Source organism: Oryx dammah, unplaced genomic scaffold (genome assembly GCF_014754425.2).
Source record: "Oryx dammah isolate SB20612 unplaced genomic scaffold, SCBI_Odam_1.1 HiC_scaffold_8, whole genome shotgun sequence".
Classification (NCBI taxonomy): domain Eukaryota; kingdom Metazoa; phylum Chordata; class Mammalia; order Artiodactyla; family Bovidae; genus Oryx; species Oryx dammah.
The window spans coordinates 40,330,436-40,354,468 of record NW_024070192.1 but is presented as its reverse complement, the minus strand read 5'-3'; the positions used below and the strand labels follow the sequence as shown (position 1 = coordinate 40,354,468).

Here is a 24,033-nt window from a genome sequence, read left to right as displayed (position 1 = left end):
CCAGGGCATGGCCTGGCTGCTTCCCTCAGGGCTATCTGCCTGCCCGCTGCTTGCCACGAGACCACGCTGGTTCCCGTCCTTCCATCTGCCCAGGCTATAGGTTTCTTCCCACTCCTGTTGGGTGTGTTCTAGCTATAGCCTTGCCCTTGTAGTTGCTGCATCTCATGGACCATGGCATGAGGGGCACCAGACCCCAGGAGCATGTTAGAATTGTGTGTGCAATAGAATTACTGATTTAGTCAGGTAGCAAGAGAGGGGTGGTGTGTGCAATCAGACTGTCTGGACTCCAAGCTTAGCCATTCAGTAGCTGTGTGACCTTAGGCCAGACATGTGACCTGTGTCTCAGTTTCCTCATCTGTAAAATGGGGAGATTACAACTGTAGTACCTACTTCATAGGGTTGTGTGTGGCTCACACGAGTTAATTCATTGTGTAAGCGTGGGCTATTACTACAGAGCCCAGCTGGGCATCGGGGCCAAAATCTATCCATTTCTTTGTTAGCATCCCTGGGCACAGGAGCTATATTGGGAAGAGGTCAAAATACCCAGTTAAAAGGAACTTGGGGGGGGGGAAGGAACTTGGAGGTGGCTAGAAGAGCCACCTGGTTCTGCGCTCAGGATGCATGTATTCAGATCTCAGCTCCTCTGTTAACTATCCATGTAGCCATGGGGGATGGGGATTGACGCATTACTACGTGGACCAGGCATATGGTAAGTGGGTACTGTCTGCCCACCAGATAAAGCCTCCTAAGGGTGGAGGCTGAATCTGCTTTGCTTCCCAGTTGTGTCCCTACTATGTGGCACATAGTAGGTGATGTCAGGTTATCTGTCAATTGAATGAAAGGAAGCTGTGTTTACCTTCCTTGGAGAAAAGTTTATTCAGCTCCTTCATCTGTTTTTTGATTAAGTTGGGTTATGTGTCTTTTGATTGTAGAATTGTAAGATTTCTTTATATAATGTAGCTACAAGTCCCTTATCAAATATGTGATCTGCAGATTTCTCCATTCCTTGGGTTGTCTTTTCACTGTTTTCTTTTTATGTTATGTGTATTTTATTTGTTTTATTTTTGGCTGCGCCACTTGGCATGTGGGAATCTAGTTCCTCTACTAGGGATTGAATCCGTGCACCAGCAAGGTCCTTCTTTTCACTTTCTTAATGGTGTCTTGTGAAGCACATGCATGCTTAGTTGCTCAGTCACGTCTGACTCTTTTCTACCCCATGGACTGTAGCCCACCAGGCTCCTCTGTCCGTGGGATTTTCCAGGCAAGAATACTGGAGTGGATTGCTATTTCCTCCTCCAGGGGATCTTTCCCACCCAGGGATCGAAGCTGCTTCCTCTGGTGTCTTTCAGCTCCTGCATTGCAGGCGGATTTTTTTACCACTGAGCCTCCAGGGAAGTCCCCCTGAAAAGGACAAAAGTTTTCAATTTTGATGGCGTCCAGTTTATCTCTGTGTTCTTTGTTGTTTGTGCCTTTGGTGTCTTATCTCAGAATCCTTAGCCAAATACAAAGTCATGAGCTTTACCCCTGTTTTCTTCCAAGAGTTTTGCAGTTCTTCGATCCATTTTGAATTAATTTGTGTGTGTGATATAAAGTAAGAGCCCAGCTTCATTCTTTGGTGGGTGGATATCCAGTTGCCTCAGCACCATTTGTTGAAAAAAACTATTGCATGATCTCAGCACCCTTGTCAAAAATCAGCCAACCATACATGGATGTGTTTATTTCTGGCCTCGAGTCTTACTTCATTGATCTGTACATCTAGAGAGCCACCTCTATCTCTGACAGTTTACTGACTCTGCCCATCTGCTCTCGATAGTCCTGGAAGCCCCCCCACCCCCAATCCCCCGCAGGAAGTGCTAACGGAACATCCCACAGCCCAGTGCGATCTCCCTAGTGGCCCCTGAAATTAATCACTTTCCGCATCTGTCTGGGTGACCACGGGGAGGGCCCAATGTGACCGGCCCTTAAGGGCACACGGGGAGGGTTCCATGGAGATGTGCTTTCCCTCCCCGCACTGGCAAGCCTGCACATCTCCTCCCAGAGCAGGGTGCAAGGTCCCAGAGCAGGGCTGTTTGTGCTGAGGCCCATCTCCTGATTGGGTGGATGCCCTTGATGCGGGCCAGGTAGGAGGGAGCCTAGGGCGGGAAGTGGCCGTTGGGATGGAAGGGAGGGGAGCATTCCTGGCACTAGAGGCATCTTCTGCAGGACTGCTGCCTCAGGAGGGAGAGCCTGCATCCATGGGTAGGCACGGGGAGGCTAGAGAGGGACACTAGTATCACCAGGCTATGGCTTCCATCCCCGTTTCCTTAGTGTGTATCTGTGTGTGTGTGTGTGTGTGTGTGTGTGTGTGTGGTGTGAGCCGGTGACTTGACCCCCGTCCTTTCTGAGGGCTTGTTTCTTCTGGTTGCAAGACTTTTATGCTCTAAGAGGTCAGTGGCTCTTGGCCAGTATGTCCTTGGTGGAGTACTTTGTTATCTCACATTGACTCCAGCCAGTGAATAAGACTCCCCAGGGCAGCCGGAGACCCTTGTGGCGTGGGATGGAGAGCTGGGAGGATGGCGCTCCGTGGCGACCCTAGGGATGTTCTAGCTTGCACAGAGGTCCAGGTTTATGGAACCTAGGCAGAGGACACACCTGAGCAGAGAACTGTAAAGTTGTATTAATGCTGTTGGGTTTGGCAGGGCAGGGCTGCCTGTGGGCTGAGAGAAGTGGGCATGCCTAGCTGGTGGGATGCTGGCTTAGAAGGGGGAAAGGGCACCACATGTAGTAGAGAGGCCCAGGGTGCAATGTGCCCCCTGCCCATCCGGGTCTCCTGAGGCTTTGGAGATGAATCTTCCTTGAATGACAGCCAATGCAGTGACACTGTAGTTGTTAGGGACCCGGGAGGAGAATCCACTTCTTTCTTCCTTAGATCCCTATAGGCAGCACTGGGGGAGAGCAGAGATTTCTGTAAAGTGCGCCCCTCTCTTCCCTCTTCAGTTGTTCTCCCCCCTTGCCCGCCCCCGAGTGGGAGCAGAGCGGTGTGAGCTGAGTTGGAGTTCCTCACTGCCTGAGAATTGCATCAGCCCCGCCTGGCAGGCTGGAGCGGGAGCCAGTTGCTATGGTGACCACTAGGCTTCAAACCAGTGAGAAGGATGGGTTAGTCGCAGGGTGTGGTTTTCTCGCCTTGGGATGATGACTTGGGATAAGCATACGGGGTCTGAATTCCCAGCCCTTCCAGGGGAAGATGCATCATCTGCTCAGGTGGGCTTGATAGACAGCTGCTCCAGAAACTGACATTGCCCAGGTTGGGTGTGTGTGACAGAGGACACCATTGACTCCCTTCCACCTCATACTGGGGGCCGCGGGTGATTTGACCAAGTCAGCCGGCTTCTGGGGGAAGGGAAGGGAGCAGGATGCAACCTTTCACCCAGAATGGAGGGATCCTCTGAATCCCAGCCAATGAAAGCTGCTCAGGCTGCATCATGATTTTTTTTTTTCCTCCAAAACCACCTGGCAGAGCTCATCATCTTGCTAAAGGTAATGGCTGCTTGGCCAAGCCAGCACCATACTCTTAATACTTAGTTCAGATTTTGCCTGCAGTGGGAAAGGAGGTAAAAAGTCCACACTTTAGCCACACTGAGCACCTTCTGTGTGCTGGGAGCCACACTACACTGTCTCATCATTTCATTGTCTCCTTACCTCTGCACTGACTAGGCTGTGGGTGATGCTGTCCCTGTTCGACAGGGGAGCAAGCTCTGTGACCCGGAGAGTTTAAGTCACTGGCCCAAAGACCTCAGCCTAAATCTTCGCATTTTATGTCCAGTGTTCTTTTGGATTCTAGATGCCTTTAGGACCAGGGATTTTTAGGATGTCCAGTAAAGAGACACGCAGGACATCTTCTAGTGGAAAAATCTTTGCCATCTCTCTCCCCAGAGAAAAACAGTTTCTAGGTGGGGAATGGTTGACTGGAGCTATTTCTGAACGGGAAGAATGAGAGATGTGGGTGTTGCCTGCGGACGGAGGCAAACTCAGGAAGCAGTTGGTGAGGTCAGGGCAGGGCGTTGACAAAGTCCAGACTTGGTATGGAGACAGCCGGGGATTTCTGCCTGGGGCCCTCGAGGGGTGCGGACCAATTGCCAGATGAGTTCTCAGCAGAGAGGGGTCTGGTGGACTGGTCTGGAGTAAGATGTAGAAGCAGAGGACAGCTAGACCCTCAGGGAGAGCCTGCCAGTCAGTGATGAGATCTGACTTGCTGAGCGCGTGAGGCAGGGTACCGGCAGTTAATACCCAGAGCAGGGCGCCACTCTTTTAAGTGCACTTTAGATGTAGTTACTCATCTCATTTTCACAGAATCCCTGGGAGTTTGGGTGGTACTGTTGCATTTTGAAGATGAAATAGAGGCACAGAGAGGTGAGCGACTTGCTCCAGGTCACACAGCAGGTTAAGAGGTAGCAGTGGGGATTCCAGCCCAAGCAGTCTGGCTCCAGAGCATGAGTTCTTGACCAAAATGTTCTACCATCTCTGCTTGTACCTTCTGGAAAGCTGATAGTGAGTTAGCTTGTGTGGCCCACCCTGAGGAGTGTGTATGGGCATATGTGTGTGCACACACATGCGTACACACCCGCGTACACCAGTATGCTGGCAATGGGAGGGAAGGCTCGTGGCTCTACTTGGGAGCTTCTGTGTGTGGCGGCCCCTGGGTATTTGTCGGGGGCCCAGGGGGACCTGCACCTGTGTGTGATGCCCCTCCTCCTTCCCTGCCTCCCTGTGTGTCTCCCAGGAGGCCGGGCGCTCTGCCCTCTCCGGTGTAGAGCTGCGGAGGATATTAAACTGCAGACCTTGAGCCTGGATGGCTGGCCTAGTTGTGTTAAAGGGCCCAAGGTTCCAGGAAGGAGCTCACATCGCAGGCTGAGAGTGAAGAGCGGCCCCAGGAAGAGCAGGCAGGGAAAGTGGGAGCACAGTTGTTGTGGGGAGGGGCCATTCCCTTGTGCCTCTTTTGGTGCTTGGGTCACCTGTGTGCTGCCCGCACAACGTGCAGCTGCTTTTAGACCAGCTGAGCTACCTATCTTCGCCAGGGGCAGGATTGTAGGGAGAAATAAGGTAATAATAAAAATAATGAAATCAACAATAACAACAACCCACCTTATTTACTCCATGGCAGGAGAAGGAAATGGCAATCCACTCCAGTACTATCGCCTGGAAAATCCCATGGACAGAGAAGCCTGGTAGGCCACAGTTCATGGGGTCGCAGAGTCGGACACGACTGAGCGAATTCACTTTTCACTTTCAGGCAATGGTCTTAGCGCCTCTACTTAGACTAACTCATTTAACTGTCCAAAAGCTCTGTGAAATAGTTTTATTATTATTATCTTCATTTTATAAAGGAGGATGCTATGGCCCAGAGAGGTTAAGCAAGTTGCCCGACGTCACACAGCTAAAACTGGGATTTGCGTTCCCAGAGCCAAGCTCCAGGTGGCGCTAGCAGTAAAGAACCCACCTGCCAACGCAGGGGATGTAAGAGACACAGATTCGATCCCTGGGTATGGAAGATCCCCTGGAGGAGGGCATGGCAGCCCGCTCCAGTGTTCTTGCCTGGAGAATGCCATGGACAGAGGAGCCTGGTGGGCTACAGTCCATAGGGTCAGAAAGAGTCCGACACGACTGAAGCAACTTAGCACGCACATGCAGCCAGGTTCCAGAGCCAGTGCTAGGAAGGCACAGGACACAACTGTGCCGTTTCATGGTTTCCAAGGCAAACCTCCAGATCTTGTAACCCTTTTCTGCCTCCAACTCAGAATCTTGTTTTTATTTTCCCGAGAGACTGGGCGGTGCATACTGCCCGCCCACAGGTCCTGTGGGTGAGATGTGGCCTCTGACATCAGCCAGTTTCTGTGGGAGATGTGCCCCCTTCCCCGCCCTCCCCCTTGCTCAGGTGCTCAGGCACGGAAGGGACGTTTCCAGGAACTCTCCAGGGAGCAGAGGTAATTAACAGCCCCTGCTGCTCTGGCCTCACCCCACGTCTGCCTGCACACAGGTAGCTCCTGGGGTAGGGTGGGTCCCGCCAGCCCTGGAGGCCCGCTGCCTTTCTCTCTCCTATCCTCTCTGACCTGTGGTCTACAGCTGCCCTTGTTGTGAGGGCCAAGTTGAAACATCTCTTTTTTCCTTGCTACCACTTCCCCCTCCTAATCCCCTGTCCCCGGCCAGCCCCTGGGCCATGTCTGGTCCTGAGCTCGAATCTTGGAGGAGGCTGCCTTCCTGTGGGAGGTAAGGCATCTCTTGCTGCCAGGTGGGAGGAGGGAGCTGTGTGGATGTGAGGGGAGGACTTGGGGGTGGCAGAGGGGTAGGGGTAGAGCCAGGGGTGACCTGGGGCAAGTGTCATATCTGGCTGTGACCCCTGGGGTTCTGCATGCTCCCTAGGACATTGCCACCGGCATTGGCAGGTTGAACCTGTAGTGGACGCCTGGGTGCCGCTTGGTTGGGGAAGGAATATTGAAATTGGAGCTGACAAATGCCTGGCAGCCCCTGCCTAGAGCAGAACCAGGCCTGTCTTGTGCCAGGAAGTTGGCAGCATAGCAGAAACAAGCTATGAAGATGGAACCTGGCTTTGTAACTCAGAAGGTGACTCAGAAGCCCTCTTTGGAAGCTGATGGGCTCCGGGCCTCGTTTAGTCCCCTTGTGCTGTGCTGTGCTCTGCTTAGTTGCTCAGTCGTGTCCGACTCCTTGCGACCCCATGGACTGCAGCCCACCAGGCTCCTCTGTCCATGGGAGTCTCCAGGCAAGAACACTGGAGTGGGTAGCCATGCCCTCCTCCAGGGCATCTTCCCAACCCAGGGATCGAACCCAGGTATCCTCCATTGCAGGCAGATTCTTTACTGTCTTATCTACCAGGGAAGCCAGAGAATACTGGAGTGGGTAGCCTATCCCTTTGCCATGGGATCTTCCCTACCCAGGAATCAAACTGGGGTCTCCAGCATTGCAGGTGGATTCTTTACCAGCTGAGCTACCAGGGAAGCCCTCTGCTAATTCCCATGAAAGTGTCTCTGCTATTGCTCATTCCCTATGTGCTCTTTTTTTCTTTCTTTTTTTTAAAACAATGTTTTTTTTTTTTTTATTTGACTGCACTGAGTCTTAGCTGTGGCATGTGAGATCTAGTTCCCTGACTAGAGATCAAACCTGTACCCCTGCCTTGGGAGTGCAGAATCTTAGCCACTGGTCCACCAGAGAAGTCCCCCTATGTGCTTTTTTTTTTGAAGTTATATTTTATTCTAGTTTTAAAGTTGCAGTAAAACACATATAAAATTTACCATCGTAATCATTTTCAGGTATGCAGTCTGGTGGCATTAAGGACATGGTTGCACAACCATCACCACCATCCATGACCAGAACTCTTTTCATCTTGCAGAACTGAAAGGCTGCACCCCTTGAACACTAAGCCCCTCTTCTTTCCCCTCCCCTAGCCCCCTGCAACCATCATTCTGCTTCCTGTCTCTGAATTTGACTACTCTAAGAACATCGTATAAGTGGAATCATACCGTCTTTTTGTGACTGCTTATTTCACTCAGCGTAATGTCCTTAAGGTTCATCCATATCATAGCACGTGCTGGAATTTCCTTTGTTTTCAAGGCTGAGTAATATTCCATAGTGTATATATGCCACGATTGGTTTATCCATTCATCCATCCATGGACGCTTGAGTTGCTTCCGCCTTCTGACGGTTGTGCAGTGAACATGGGTGTTCCCTGTCTACTTGGGGCTTTCTCAGACATCAGCAATAGGCCATCCTTGGGGTTTGGTCAGGGATGGGCCCTCTGACTCTGCCCCGGGAGAGTGGGTGGCTCACCAAGCTTGGCGCCCTGGTGTCTACTTCTACCAAAACGAAGACGTCAGCACTCCTGGCCTCAGCCTGCTGCTTGAGGATGTTCTGGACTTCCTTCCCCTCTGCTTTTGGAAGAGGGTGCTGTGTCCCTGGTTCTCTCTTGGAGCAGGAGAAGAGCACCAGGGGTGCACCATGGGCCCGGCAGGGGTGCGCTTAGGAGGAAGGGACTGTCAGGTGCTGGGTAGGGGACATGGAACCTTTCTGAGACTGACCTCCCATGGAGGAGCTGGGGGGCAGGCTGGTAATACCAGGGAACCAGTGTGGTTCTGAAATCCCCGTGACTGAGCACAAGCAAGGTTTGCTGCTTGCTCACGCTGGTCCACGGCAAGTACGGCAGGGTCTGCTCCACAGGGTTACTCGGACCCAGCCTGATGGAGGCTATAGCATCTGGAACCCATGGCCTCCAAGGTCACTGCTGCAGGGAAGAAGGAGAAGGAGAATTGTGTACAAGGGCTGATCAGAGCAGGGGGAGGCGCAGGTGTCAGGGCCTGAGGAGGTGGGCGTGTCTGTGTATGTGTGTGTGTGCATGTGTGTGTATGCATGTGGGCAAAGAGCAGAAACGAGCTGGCTGGGGGAACCCCATTGCCCTTCCCCAGCTTAGCCCTCACCTGGCTTTGCACCACTCAGAGGAAAGATGACTTTGGTGTTTCAGGAAGCAGCCATTGATTTGGGGAGTTCCCTTCATCTCCCCTCAGTGGGTGACAAAAGGAAGCTGGAGCAGGTGAAACCCCTGGCCCTTTGAAGGGAAGAGAGAAGGACGTGAGTTTTGAGGTACCTTATGACCCTGGACGATCATAGAGATTTTTTTAGGGTGTAGGGAGACTCTGTGGAGCACCAGCAGTTTGGACGGAATGCCAGCAAGCCGGGCAGCGATGCACAGAGGTGCAGGGTGTTTCTGAGGATGTCCGGGTGAGGGTGTGCCAGTGTGTGCAGGTTGGGAATGTCTTGGCTGATTCTGCAGAGAGGCGGGAGCCTGGAGTCGCCAGGCTCTGGGATTGAAGGGATGATGTCAAAGGTGGGGGCAGAGATTCTGATCCTGTGTGAAGGCCTCTTTAAAAGTCTTACCAACCTCTCTGGACCTTGTATTAGATATTTGTCGTCTGAACTGGCCCTGCCTTCTTCTCAGCACTAGATTGAGAGTCATTTAATTTTTCATAAATACCCCCAAGGACTCATGAAACCATATATGGGAGAGGGGCCCTGAGGAGGCCAGCCCAGGCTGGTGATAAGTGGACTTGGATCCGAAGGTCATTGTCATAATGGTCCTTTGATTCTTCCTCCTGCGTCGCCTCCTGGCTGCTCTCCCTTCTCCCCCTTGGGGGCCCAGTCGCATTTCCTACCAGCAAGCCGGGAGAGAGGAGGAGGAGGAGCAGAGCCTTAATAAATCAGATCAGTCCAGGATCATTACTTGTTATCAATTCATGACAGTTCAGAGGGGAAGCAGGAGGCAAGGGAAAGCTGTTAACTCTATCAAAGGTTAGAATCCCTATAGGATTTATCTGTGACCTCCTGGCCTCAGACCCTAAGTAATTGAATTGGCTATTATGGGAAGAGATTAGAGGATTTTTAAGGGACTGTATCAGCCAGTTGACAGTTATCCAGGATCCACTGTGTGCGAATGCTGTCCTGAGTGCCATGAATAAAATGAAATGAATAGAAGACGGCCGTCCTTGTCTTCCAGACTTCTGCCACCTAGTGGGTAAGCTGGAGTATGTGCTGTGCTGTGCTAGTCTTTGAGTTGTGTCCGACTCTGCGACCCCATGGACTGTAGCCCGCCACAGGATTCTCCGAAGAATACTGGAGTGGGTTGCCATGCCCTCCTCTAGGGGATCTTCCCCACCTAGGGATCGAACCCTGGTCTCCCGCATTGCAGGCAGATTCTTTACCATCTCAGCAGGAGTATACCAAAGACCAAATGAATATGAACTTGACTTTCTTAGTAGAATTTTTTTTCTTCTTTTTTGGGTCTGATTGGCTAATGTATTGTTTGTGAATACTCTCCTTGTTTGCTATCCCTCCCTGATCTTAAGGGCAGCCCTGTGGATTGGGCAGGGCAGCAGTGTCATCCTATTTTGTAGTGAGGAAGGAGAGGCTGTGTGGGGCTGGGACCAGAACCCAGATCTGACTTCTGGCCCCAGTGTCCACTCATTATATCCCATTGACTGGCTGATGGTAGCACAGCTGGGGATACTGAGTCCTGCTTGGGGTCTGTTCCTGTCACTGTGTCTGGTACATAATTTAGGAGCTGTTTGTTGAACGGCTCTTGCCCATTTACACATGAAGTAGGTTTTTCTCCACTGTGGTGAGGTCATCTAGTCGTTCTGCACCGTTACTCCTATGTTTTGGTGGACACATAACTGCATTTCCTACAGAATAATTAGGAATTTTAGGCCCCTCTACCTGAGTGGGGAATTAGGTCAAGTACAAAAAGCAATACACTTGGTCCAAAGAGCAGGCTTGATGGTGTGGTTCAATTGTTTCTTAGCCAGGTGGCTGTGGATGAGACCCTGACCTCTTTGAGCCTCAGTTTTCCCTTGTGTAAAATGGGCAAGTAATATCTACTCTGAAAACATCCCTGGGCTTTGAGAATGAAATGAGATCCTGGCTGTGGGCTTGATATGTACAGTTATACATGATGCAGATAATCGCGTTTCTCATTTGTCTCTCTGAGCCTGGACACTGTGAAGCCGCTCTCCTTTTTCCGCCCGGGGCCGGCATTGGCGGGTTCCCCATCCCTCGCCTGCCTCTTCGGCCCTTGCTACGGTTGCCCCCAAACCTAGGACTCCTTTGTTTCAGGCCTTGGAGTCCTGGCTTCTCCAGGCGGCCACGGTCTCTGCCTCCTTCCCCGGGGGAGCCGGGAGGCGGAGGCGAGGCTAGCGTCACCATGGCAACCAGAGAGGCCTAGCCGCACCCCGGCGGGGGGCCTGAGCCTGTTCTTAGCAGCGGGGGCGGAGCCAGAACCGAGCGCTCGGGTTAAGCGGCCCGCGCCTCCGGGAACCAACCAGCTGTCGGGGCGCCTCTGGTCTGTCTTCCTGTTGCTCCTTCCCGCGGCTAGTGCCCCGGCACCAGGCCTGCCTGGAGGCCTGGGGGTGAGGAGGAGGCCATCCTGCGGTCCAGGCAGCTGCTGCAGGCCGAGGCTGAGCCCCACCCATCGTGTGAATGGGTCAGGGGCTGACCCCTGTGCCTCCCCAGGGTAAAGCCCTGTCTGTGCACCTCCTTCGCCTCTTCACCAGCAGTCCTTCCAGTCCTCCAGAGCTTAAGTTAAACCGTGCCTCTTACAAGTCACCTTGCCTGTGCTTGTCAGGCAGCCTGGCTGATGGCTTCCTGGGACTATTTTCGAGTTGAGTTTCATTTGACTTTAGGGGCTGTGACCTCGGGGTCCTCGTCTGAAACTGGTGATTCTCAACCTTAGAATACATTAGAATCACCTGGGGAGATTTTAACAACCCTGCTGCCTTGGCCACCCCTCACCAATTTAATATGGATCTCTGGGTTGGGAGCCAGACACCAGACTTCCCAGGGAATTCCAATGTGTAGAAAAGGTTGGAACTGGTGTCTTGAAGTTCAAATTTTATTTTATTTATTTTTTATATATTTTTAAAATTTTGGCTGCACTGGGCAGCTTGCAGAATCTTAATTTCCTGACCACAGATCGAACCTGCACCACGGTAGTGAAAGCACCGAGTCCTAACCACTGGACCACCAGGGAATTCCCAAGTTCAAATTTTAAATACTCCCGTGGCCTGTGACGCCTTGCTTGATGCTAAGCCTACTGAATGCAGGCTGACCAATGAACAGTTGGGTCTACCGATGAAGCAAAGCCTGCTGGAGCCTAGCCCAATTGTACGTTTTCAGTGCTCCGATTTGCTTTGTTTGTTTATTTTTCAAGGACTAGGAGATCCCGAAGGGCCCTTATTGCTCAGCAAGAAGACTGGGTAGTGAGGATAAGAGTTACTTTTTAATTTAGCACCTGTCATGAACCAGGTGCCTTGCCTTGCATTTCTTTGGTCATGTTGTTGTTTAGTTGCTAAGTGGTGTCTGACTCTTTTTCACCCCCATGGGCCACCAGGCTCCTGTGTCCATGGGATTTCCCAGGCAAGAATACTGGAGTGGGTTACCCTTTCCTTCTCCAGGGGATCTTCCTGACCCAGGGATCAAACCCACGTCTCCTGCATTGCATGCAGATCCCTCACCACTGAGCCACCAGGGAAGCCCCTTGTTTTTTCATGCTACGTGCTGGGTTGCTTTAGTTGTGTCCAGCTCTTTGCACCCCTATGGACTGTAGCCTACCAGGCTCCTAGCTCCATGGGATTCTCCAGGCAAGAATACTGGAGTGGGTCGCCTTGCCCTCCTCCAGGAGGTCTTCCTGAATCAGGGACAGAACCCGTGTCTCTTGTTTCTCCTGCACTGGCAGGCAGGTTCTTTACCGCTAATGCCACCGAGGAAGCTCTGTTTTTTCATGGGGACCCCGCAAAAACCTCATGAGGTATAGGCATTATCTGGTAGCCCTATTTCACAGATGAAGAAACTGAGGCTCTGGAAGGTCAAGTAGCTTGCCCAAGGTCACATGGCTTTTAAGTGACAATACTGGGTTTGGAACCTGAGTCTGACTCAAAGCCTTGACCACTGTCCTGTCCTGGCTCCCAGCTCCCTCTTCCATCAATTGTGGAGCAGGAGGTGCTGAGAATGAGGCGACTTGACCTGTGGGAAAGATGCTGGTCTCAGAAGGCCTCACCTTGGTGCCTTGCCACCTCCGAGGGGACTCCCAATGGGATATCTAGGGTCACGGGGCCCTGAAGGGGTCCAGCTCGCTCTCCTGTGCATTCAGCCGACCTCTACTGAGGGTTGTTCTGCCCAGATGCTGTCCAAGTTCTGTCACCCCCTTACGTTTAACGCCCCACAGCCAGCCTGAGACGTGGCACTGTTATTCTTGCTTCAGAGAAACTAAAGCTCAGAGGGAGGCCAGAGCCGACTAGATGATGGTCCGCAGAGCAGTTTCCCGGGTTCTGTGGCTGCTCAGCTCCAGACTCCAAGTCTGCCTTGACTGTCTTGGCTTCCACCAGATTGTGGGGGGAGGGGAGGGCAAGGTTCATAGCCCTGTGTACCCCTCAGCTGTGTGAAGGAGATGAGGGCCACCGTGGGGGTCGTCAGCCTCAGAACCGACCCCGCATGTCGGGGGTGTCCTGGCTTGCTGGGAAGGTGGGGGAGTTTGAGGATGTGGGGGAAATGATCCCCTGGATGGGGGGCATGGCAACCCACTCCTCTGTCCAGGAGAACCCCATGGACAGAGGAGCCTGGCAGACTCTAGTCCATAGTGTCACAAGACTGCCCATCACTGAAGTGACTGAGTACTCACGCGCGGGCAGCTCTGCATACCTCCTGGGGGAGGGGCTAACATCGGGAAACCACCTGCGCATGGTTTCAAGCAGTGTCGGCACTGGCCTGAATCCACCGCCCGGCATCCAGGGGCGGCCTGAGAAGGGGGCAGAACCATTTGCTGGGACCTAGTGACAGAAAAGGGTTTCCCTGGTGGCTCAGCGGCAAAGAATCTGCCTGCGATGCCAGAGACGCGGGCTTGATCCCTGGGTCGAGAAGAACCCCTGGAGGAGGAAATGACAAGCCACTCCAGTATTCTTGCCTGGAGAGTCCCACGGACGGAGGAGCCTGACGGGCTACAGTCTTTGGGAGTCAGACACGACTTGGCAACTCAACAACAGTGACAGGAAAGGCGAATTGGAAGGACTCGAGTGGTGCAGGAGGAGGGATTCCAGGACCTCGGCGTCAGCTTCACCAGCCTGTTCATCAGTGCCCTGAGCAGAAGGACGTGGTCCTGCCCCATCTTTGAAGCTCTGTCTCCTCAGGGAACGGCCTCTTCCTTCCCCTCTTCTCTCAGTTCTTCAAGGCGCCCCCAGGCCCTTCGCCAACTGGCCCTCTCCCTCAGGCTTTGACACAGGTTGCCTCTTCCCCTTGTGGGCCCTGAGAGCAACCTGCCCAGGTGGTGGTTTTTTCTCCCCCTTCCTATTTGTACAGGTCGTACCTATTATAATGGTTGAAGACAGGTCCTAGAGTCACACTAGTAGTATTCAGACTGGTTCTCCATTTAACAGCCTTTAAAACTGTGGGCAACTGAATTACCCCCCTATGCTTTCACTTCCTTGATTATAAAAGAGAATCATAATGGTAATGCTTAATTTGGTTTTTAATATTTTTTTAATTAAAAAATTTTGTAAATTTATTCAGTTATGCTGGGTCTTAGTTGCAGCATGCAGACTCTTTGTTGTGGCATGTGGGGAACCCAGGCCCCCTCCATCGGGAGCTCTGCATCTTAACCACTGGACCACCAGGGAAATCCCTTAAAAATCTTTTTAAAGTGCACCAATGTTAGGCATGGTGGTGGTGGTTTAGTTGCTAAGTCGTGTCTGACTCTTGTGACCCCATGGACTGTAGCCTGCCAGACTCCTCTGTCCATGGGATTATCCCGGCAAGAATACTGGAGTGGGTTGCATGCCCTACTTCAGGGGATCTTCCCGACCCAGGGATCGAACCTACGTCTCCTGCATTGCAGGTGGATTCTTTACTGCTGAGCCACCAGGGAAGCCCGATGTTAAGCATAGAGTTTAATATGACCTCTTACATACCTCTACTCATGTACCCACCCAGATCAAATTGTAGAATGCCTCCCTCGGCCCACCCCCAGGTAGCCTCTCCTGTGAACTTTCATCACCATCGGTTTGTTTTCCTGCTGCTGAACTTAATAGGAATAGACTCATGCGGTGTGTGCTCCTTTGTGTCTGGATTCTTCTGCTCAGCATATTGTTTGTAAGATTCGTCTATCACAGAGTTGCTCTGAAGGTGAAAAGAGGTGCGTGCACAGCCCAGGGCTTGACAAGGCACGGATGCCAGTGAGCATGCTAGAACCACCCTGCGAGGTCGGGAAGGGGAGTGGAGTCTGTGCCCCTGGCTCTGTTACCGCCTGACACAGCGAGTGGCATACGGAGGCTTATTTTTGGCTGCGCCAGGTATGAGTTTGGCACATGGGATCTTCAATCTTTGTTGCTTCAGCACTCGAGATCTTTCGTTGCAGCATTCGAACTCTTAATTGCAGCATATGGGATCTAGTTCCCTGACCAGGGATGGAACCTGGGCCCGCTGCTTTGGCAGCACAGAGTCTTAGCCACTGGCCCACCAGGAAAGTCTTTACATACAGAGACTTTTGATGTTCTCTGAAGATGTTTGATGCTGCTTTAGTGGGAAGTGTCAGGCGTGAGTGTCCCTCTGCTGTCTCCAAAGGTTTCCCCAACCCCAGTCCCATTGTCAGTTCTAAGGCAGAAAATGAGTTTATCAGCCTTTGTCCCTCTCCTGCTGGTAGGGAAGGACTATTCCACACCTGGAACTCATCTTTATCCTGCACCCACAGATTCTTAGAGTGTCCAAGAGGAGATGGGAAAGATCCCTCAAGCTGTCCTCAGCATCTCTTTTGGGGGTCGGGATACCAGGATAGATTCTCGGCAATGTCCATCGGTCACTGGACATTCTCAGGGGAAGGTTGTAAATAGCTTGACACCTGTGTGCCTCCAGCCATCTGGGTGCCCCTTCCTCCCCCTTGTGACTACTAGAGCTGGAGGTGATAGAAGTGAGGGCTGTCATTTGGGTTTGAACCTACAGCCTCTGGCCACCTCTTCACATTACCCAAAAGGAGTGTGTCTGAGATGGTGTGACACTGGTTGGTTCATATTATCCTGGCATCTGGCAGAGGCTCCATCACAGGCCTGAAATAGGTAACTCTGTGATCACATGTGGTCCCAATCTGGGTGATTCTTAGGCAATCTGGAGGTCACAGGATGCTGCCTTCATTGTAACTCAACAGAGGAACATATGCATCAGGAGGAATTGTCTAAAGTTAGAGATGTTCAGCAATAATGTGGCTGGTGAGGCCCCACTGTGGATAATGGTCCAAATCAACTGTCCCCAGTGGGTCCTGCCTAACGCTTAGCTCACAAGGCCCTCGGTGTGCTGGTCTGTGCCCACTTCTCCAGCGCTATCTGCCCCTCACTCTCTCTGCTAAGTTTTCCAGCCAGGCCAGGCTATTTATAGTCCCCCTAAAGGGCCCTGCTGTTTCACACTTTGTGCCTTTGCCAAGCCTCTTCTCGTTGCCTAGAACTCTGTTCCTGTCCCCCGTCTGCCTGGCAAGCACCCACACATCTTTCGAGATTCAATTAATTATATTAATAATAGCAGCTAAGCTTTATTGGGTGCTTACTATGTGCTAAGTGCTTTGCCTGCATTATCCAGCTTAATCCTCAAAGTAGCCCTGTGTGCTCCATCTCTATGCCATCCTCTTTCACAGCCATTGGTTTAACCAATATCCATTTGTAAGTGGCTGCCTCTGAGCACAGAGCAGTTAGGAAGTGATGGAGCCCGGATTGGAGCCACAGCTGTGTGTACCCAGGTTCTTGTTCTTAGCCACAGTGATAAACTACCTTCCTTGGAGTATCACCCAAGCCCATCCAGCCACTCCCTTTTCCATCCTGTTTCTTCCTCCCACCTCTCTGCCTTGCCTGTGAGGTGCTTCTGTCATAGCATCTGGGAGGTTTTCGTGCTTATTGGACTGTCTTCCTCTACTGGGGTGTAAGGATTTCACTTAAGACTGTGTTCGTTTCAACTGGCAGGAAATCCAGTATATAGGGGCTTATAGTTCCTGTTTAGCAAGAGATGAGGTAGGCTGTTTATAGTGTGGCTCATAGCTCAGTGAAAGTGAAAGTAGCTCAGTAGCATCAGGGAAATGTCTATGTTCTTTCTTGATTATTTCCTCACAGCAGCAGTATGGCTGCTGTAGCTCCAGCCATCACATCTGAGTTGAAGGTGAAAAGTCCCTTTCTAATTGTTAAAGCAAAGGCTTTGCCAGAGGCCTTCACTAGCATCTCATTGACCGGAACTATGTCAAATGGCCACTCTTGGTTGTAAGAGAGGCAGAGAAAGTGGATATTTTGCCTGGGACTGGGCTCATTGTCACTTCATATAAAACCAGCATAAGGGAAGGAGAGAAGCTAGATACCGAGTAGAAGACAAGCAGTGTCTGCTTGTAGCCTAGAGAACAGAGACTATGAATTATTAATAATTTCTCCCAAATCCTCAGACTCTGAATGCTTTACTATTGTTTTGTGTTGTTGCCTTTCAGGCAACATACAGATATAAACATATAAACTTTTTTTTTTTTTTTCAAATACTTTGGCCATCTGATATGAAGAGCCAACTTATTGGAAGAGACCCCAATGCTGGGAAAGATCGAGGGCAGGAGGAGAAGAGGGCGACAGAGGAGGAGATGGTTGAGTGACATCACTGACTCAAAGGACATGAGTTTGAGCAAACTCTGGGAGATGGTGAAGGACAGGGAAGCCTGGTGTGCTGCAGTCCATGGGGTCGCAAAGAGTCAGACATGGCTGAGCAAGTGAACAACAACATACTGTACATACTATTGTTAATCTCTTTTTTTACTTAATAAGATGATGTAAATCATCCATATAATTTTTAATGACTACATAGTAGTTCATCTTGATGAAATACCATAATTTACTCAATAATTCCATATAATTAATCATTCAGCTTGTTTTTAATGTCAGTCATAAACAGCCCTGTGATTAATAATCTTATAACTTTATTTTATGCACATTTACAATTAATTTCTTAGTACACAGTCTTAGATTATGCTGGGTTAAAATCTGTACCAGGACTTTCCGGGGCGGTCCAGTGGTTAGGAATCCATCTTCCAGTGCAGGCGACTTGGGTTCAGTCCCTGGTTGGAGAACTAAGATCCCACATTGCCATGGGGCAACTAAGCCCTCACACCTCAAGTAAGCCCATCCTGTACAACTGGAGAATCTCATGCACTGCAATGAAGACCCAGTGCAGGGAAAAAAAAAAAAAAAACTATACCAACTATTAAAGCTTTTGATACCAAACTGACTCCAGAGAAGTTGTGCCAGTTGTACGTATCCTCCAAGAAATTCTAAGAATGCCTGTCCCCGTACAAGTTTGGGTATTTTCCTTGCTGATTTGATAGGAAAAATGCAAAGTATAGAAGTTTGCATTTTCTTTGGTTACAATTGAGGTTACATTTAACATTTTATATATATATAATATATATATATACATATATACACACACACACACACATATTTGGAGAAGGCAATGGCACCCCACTCCAGTACTCTTGCCTTGAAAGTCCCATGGACGAAGGAGCCTGGTGGGCTGCAGTCCATGGGATTGCGAAGAGTCGGACACGACTGAGCGACTTCACTTTGGCTTTTCACTTTCGTGCATTGGAGAAGGAAATGGCAACCCACTCCAGTATTCTTGCCTGGAGAATCTCAGGGATGGGGGAGCCTGGTGGGCTGCCGTCTATGGGGTCGCACAGAGTCGGACACGACTGGAGCGACTTAGCAGCAGCAGCAGCATACACATATTACACATAGGCACTTACAGTTGTTTTAATTTTTTGTTCATTTCTCTAACTCATTTAGCAAGTTGAGTTTTTCTCATTGGATTGCAAAAGCACTTTCTATGTGAAGGAGACAAGGAGTTTCATAGGAGAAGGGTTCATGCTGAGCTGTGTTTGAAGGCTAAATAGGACTTTGCTGGGTGGAAAAGGGGTGAAGAGGGCGTTCTAGGTGTAGGAGCAGCATGGGCAAAGGTTCAGAGGTAGGAAACAACGAGCATGTTAGGGTGCTGTTAATTTCATAGGGCTGCCAGTAGAAAAAATTAGCACAAACTTGGTGACTTAAAAACAACAGAAATTTAGTTGCTCAGTCTGGAGGCCAGAGTCCAAAATCAAGGTGTTGGCTGGGCCATGCTCCCTGCCAAGGCACTAAGTTGGGGGGAATCCTTGCTTGCCTCTTCCAACTGGTGGTTCCAGGCATCCCCTGACTTCTGGCTGCATAACTCCGATCTCTGCTTCTGTTTTCATGTGACCTTCTTCTGTGTGTCTATGTCTTCTCCCTGCTGTTACCTACAAGGACACATCATCTGATTCAGGTTCGTCTTAGTCTAGAGGGCTTCCCTAGTGGCTCAGCAGTAAAGAATCCATCTGCAATGCAGGAGACATGGGTTCAATCCCCGGGTCTGGAAGATCCCCTGGAGGAGGGCATGGTAACCCAACTCCAGTATTCTTGCCTGGAGAATCCCATGGACAGAGGAGCCTGGCGGGCTACATTCCATAGGGTCGCAAAGAGTCAGACGTGACTGAAGCAGCTTACCACACATGCACACAGTTAGTCTAAGACCATCTCTTCTAGAGATCCTTAACTTAATTACATCTACAGAGAACTTTTTCCTAAATAAGGTCACATTTATGAGTGCAAAGGTTAGGATTTGGATATATATATATATATATATAGGGGCTTGCAGGGACATACCTAGAAAGTGTCTGATATTACAGAACAGCAGAATATGACTCTGTAAAGGAAGAGTCAAATGATGGCCAAGAAAGGCCTTTTGCTGAGGAGTTTGGCTTGTGCCCTTGAAGTGAATGGGGAACTGTTGAATTTTGAATCATCAGATCTGTAGTCTGGCACTCACGGGGAAAGAGTGTTGGTATTGTCCTTGTAAGAGTTGATGGGGATGGGAAAAAGGATGGGGAGTGGGGATATCTCAGGGTGTAGGATATGAACAGGAAGAGGGAGGAATCTGGAATGACTCCTTGGTTTCCAACTGGAGTAATCTAGCACGTTAAGTTCAGGAAAAGGTTGGGTTTGAATTTCCTGGAGGTGGAGATGTGAAAGAAACAATCAAAGAGATGGTCTGTAGCCCAGACCTCTCCCTAGAATATAAATAAAATTTGGGAGAGGGGCGTAAAAGAAGTGACGGAAGCCTGGAGAACACCAATTTCTCCCCCCTCATTTTCTTGTGAAAAATTTCAAGCCTACCTAAAAGTTTAAAGTATCTTATAGTGAACCCCCCTGGACCCACCATCTGAGTCTAAATTATCATTTTTCTCCACTTGTTTTATCACACATCTATCCATCCCTCTTGAACATCATCAATGCATCTTGTTTTGTATGTATTTCAGGGTAAGTTGCAAACATTAGGTATGTTTCACTTTGACACATTAACATGCAAATCAAACAACTAGAGTTCAATATTTAGTGAAATGCACAAATCTTTTAAGTGTACTGTTTGATGAAGTTGATGAATGCATCACTGTGTACCCACATATCCCTGTCAAGATACATTTCCATCTCCTTAGAAAATTCCCTGTGCTCCTTCCAGCCAAATCCTGTCCCCACGTGACCCCTACAAGCAACTGCTGTTTTGTTTTTTTTTCCAAGCGTAAATTAGTTTTGTCTGTTCTAGAACTTCATGTAAGTGGAGCCATACAAGATGTGTTCCTTTGTATCTGGCTTCTTTCACTTAGCATAATGCCTGTAAAGAGTCATTTCTTTGTGTCTCAGTCACTTGTCCCTTCTATTGCTGAGCAGTATTCTATTATAAAGATGTGTGGCTGAGTCACTAAGTCATGTCTGACTCTTTGGGACCCCATGGACTGTTGCCTGCCAGGCTCCTCTGTCCATGGGATTTCCCAGTCAAGAATGTTGAAGTGGGTTGCCACCTCCTTCTCTAGAGGATCTTCCTGACCCAGGGATCAAACCCACATCTCCTGCACTGGCAGGCAGATTCTTTACTACTGAGCCATCAGGGAAGCCTGTAAAGAAGTGTAGGAATAACAGTGTGGGGGAATTCCCTGGTGGGCCAGTGTTTAGGACTCAGCACTTCCACTGCAGAGGGTGTGGATTCAATCTTTGGTTGGGCAACAAAGATCCCACAAGCCAAAGGTGTGGCCAAAAAAAAAAAAAAAAGGAATTTTTTTAAGGGGTGGACAGAGAAAGAGGATTCTACCAAGGATACTAGAAGGAACAGTGAAGGCAGTAGGAAAAGCACCCAGATAGAATGTCAAGGAAAACCATCTGGATCAGTTATAATTAGGTTTGACTACATATAACATAAAAACTAAATAACAGTGACTTAAATAACAGGCATTTTTCTTCTCTCATGTAGAAGAAGTCCAGAGATAGACAGCCCTGGGGTGGTATGTTGGCTCCCTGTGCCATCACTGGCCCAGGCTCCTAGCTTTGTGCTCAGCTGTATTCAGCACTGGCTTCTAACCTCAGGGTCACCTCGTGGTTCAGTAAGGCTGCTGGAGCTCCAGCCATCCTATCTGCTTTCCAGACTGGTAACAGAAGGAGAAAGCATGGAGACGGTGGGGAAATACATTCTAGCTGAAACAATCTCAGAAACTTTCCTCAAAGTTCCACACATATCCACTTAATACTCATTGGCCAGAACTTCATCACATACCCTGTACCACTAGGAAGAGCAGCCACTGAGCACACTGCCACTCCAAAGATAATGAGATTTCTGATACTAGGAGGGGAAATGGATATTGGCTGTCAGCAGCCTCTTCTACCTTCTCTCTCTTTTATAGTATTTATTTATTTTGTACCGGATCTTGGTGATGGCACGCGGGATCTTTGATCTTCATTGCAGCTTGTAGGATCTTTAGCTGTGGCATGAGAACTCTTAGTTGTAGCATGTGGGATCTAGTTCCCTGACCAGGGATGGAACTTGGGCTCCCTGCATTGGGAGTGCAGAGTCTTAGCCACTGGACCACCAGGGAAACCCCCTTCTCCCTCTTTTGACACCTGGTGGCCTAGCCATGTCCACTCAGCTTTCCTATCTGGGGACCTACGCAGACTGAAGGCTGTGTTTGGCAGATTTACATCCTCCAAGTTCCTAGGGCTCCTTCCTTCTCAAAGGGGTGGTGTCTCTATCTTTTCTGTAGGTCTGTCTTTTCTGGTAGGAGTTTCCAGGGTCTCTGGCTGGCTTCCTGGGCTGTTGAGGTCTCCTGGAGTATGAAATGAAAGGGGCAGTATCCAGGAGAATTTGGAGAGAGTTCTATGGGCATCCTCTTCCACCCCTGGGCATCCCCACTGCTGTGGCTGCCACTCTTCCCTCACCTATTTGGTCAGCCTCCCCTGGCAAGCAGGGCTTCTTCTCCAATCCTTGTACTGATGGAAAGAGATTTCTCTAGAAAGTAATGAGATTCAGAAGGGGAAAGATGGCATTTGGAGACAGACAGACTTGGGTTGAGATCCTTTCTGTGCAAAGCTCTCTGAGACTCAGAGACTCTGTCTGTGAACTGGCTGTAGTGAGAGCAGCTTCACCGACGTGGCTGGGCTGAGCTGTGGTCCATGGCCCCCACTCTGATATGGATGAATTGGGCACACGTTGGGGAAGCTGGCAGCAAACTTCCCACCCTGCCATGACCCAGGCAGTTTCAGACTGTGCAGTAGAGAGAGTCCAGCCTCACCACCCTCCCTGTGGCCCCTCTGCCCTTGCCCTGGGGAAATGTCCTGAGATTGAAGGCGCTGGTCCTGTGACCCCTGGGAATTGGTCAGTGTAGAGGAGAATCAGTGCAGCCTGCTGGAGTCTGAACTGTTGGCCAGAGCAGGGTTCATCATAGCTCACACCCCTGACCTTGACTCCAGGCACTAATAGGGCAGCCTGGAGCCTCCTGGAGAACAGACGGAGGGTTAATGTGGCGTTTCATTCCCTTGGGCTTCTCCAGAGTGAGTGGTCTCACCAAACAACCAGGCCCCTTCACAGTGCCAGACTCGGGCAGGCTGAATGCTGTGGCTTTTCTTCCTCCCTCTCGGCCCCTGGAAACAGCAGAATTCCTGTGTGCCCCCATCAGTGGGTCCCATTTCCCGAGTGCAGGGCACACATATCCCAGCGGCTGGGTCGCTAGGTCCTGTGGTTCTTCACGTGGGTGCCTGTCCTGGGAAGAAAAATAATAGCTCACGGCCCTGACAGCTTAATGGGCCCTCGGCACAGGAGAGGAAGTCAGCAGGAACAGGTGCAGTGAGGCCGTGGGGGGCGGGCAGGCAGCCTCAGCTGCCAAAGGGCCAGATTGGATTGAGTGTGGCCGTGGCTGGGCGCCCTGGTGACCTGTTGACACCATTCTCAGGCTGCCGGCTGCCCCGGGCGCTGGCATGTTGTTGCAGTGGAGGAGCCAGGGCCCCCACCGAGAACTTGGCTCAAGCCTTGGACCCAAGTGGCACAGTGCATTCCTCTGCCCATTCATTCTCTGCACACGTGCTCAAGGCCCCGCCGCGTGTCAGCCGCGGGTGCTGGGCCCTCAGCGAGGGCTGACACCCAGTCCCCACCCCAGGGGTTCAGGGACAGATGGGCAGGATCACCAGGGGTGCTAGAAGGCCACACGCTGTAGGAGTTCCGAGCTGGGACGCCAGGGAGGGCACCCTGGAGGAAGTGATGTCCAAGCAGGTGATGGGACAGACCCCGCCAGGGCTGGGGGTGGAGGAGAGACAACCCCCCCCCCCCGCCACCGATGGAGTTGGATGGAGGCCTTTCTCAGGTGCTGTCCTGTCCTGGCTGCCCCACGGACCCGGCCTGCTGTCCCAGGAGGGGGTGTCTGCGTGGGCTCTGGCCTCCGAGTGGTGCTGGCAGCGCCAGCAGGGTTAACGGCAGCTTGACTTCCCTACGGCCTTCTCTGCCCTCCTTCTCCGAAGGAAGCCTCCGTGGAAATTACAGAAATAAGTGCCGGCTTTTGAGGACTCTGCTGTTCCACCAGGTCCCTGCCAGGCCCCGGCCGCCTTCTCGCCCACGTTCTGCCAGCCTTGGGCTCCGACCTGCGCGGAGCCTTGTTCCGAGGGCCGAGGGCTCCCTCGGGGGCCCTGCCTCAGCCCCCACCCCCCCTCCCCCGAACCCTGCCCTGCTCCCCACCAGCCAGGGATGGGGCTCTGAGTACCAATGGTACCCAAGGAGGAGGGGCGCAGGAAGTGACATCGCTCGGCCCGCCCCCACCTCCCTGCTCCCTATAAAAAGCGAAATGGTGACTCAGAGGAGAGTTGGAAGCGTCCTGCCTCCTGCTCCCACTGCTAATTTTTAGACTTGGAATTAGGCAGGAGGCAAAGGAAACAGCAGCTCGAAGTACGCGACTGACATGTTATTAAGCGGGTGGCAACCACGGAGCCGCCCCCCCTGGACTCCCCGGGGCCCCTGAACCGCAGCGCCGGGTGCCTGCCGGCGTCCCGGACCGCGCAGCCCTGCCCGGGCCGGGCGTGGATGGTGGGGCCGGGGCCATGGCAGCTGGGGGCCGCCGCCGCC

The 24,033-nt window shown here is 51.1% G+C and overlaps 1 protein-coding gene across 3 annotated transcripts in view; it reads left to right on the top strand.

The window, feature by feature from the left end:
- The window catches only part of ABR (ABR activator of RhoGEF and GTPase), a 194,515-nt gene that overhangs the window by 70,161 nt on the left and 100,321 nt on the right, over nucleotides 1-24,033 (top strand). The gene's annotated exons all lie outside the window — the stretch shown is intronic.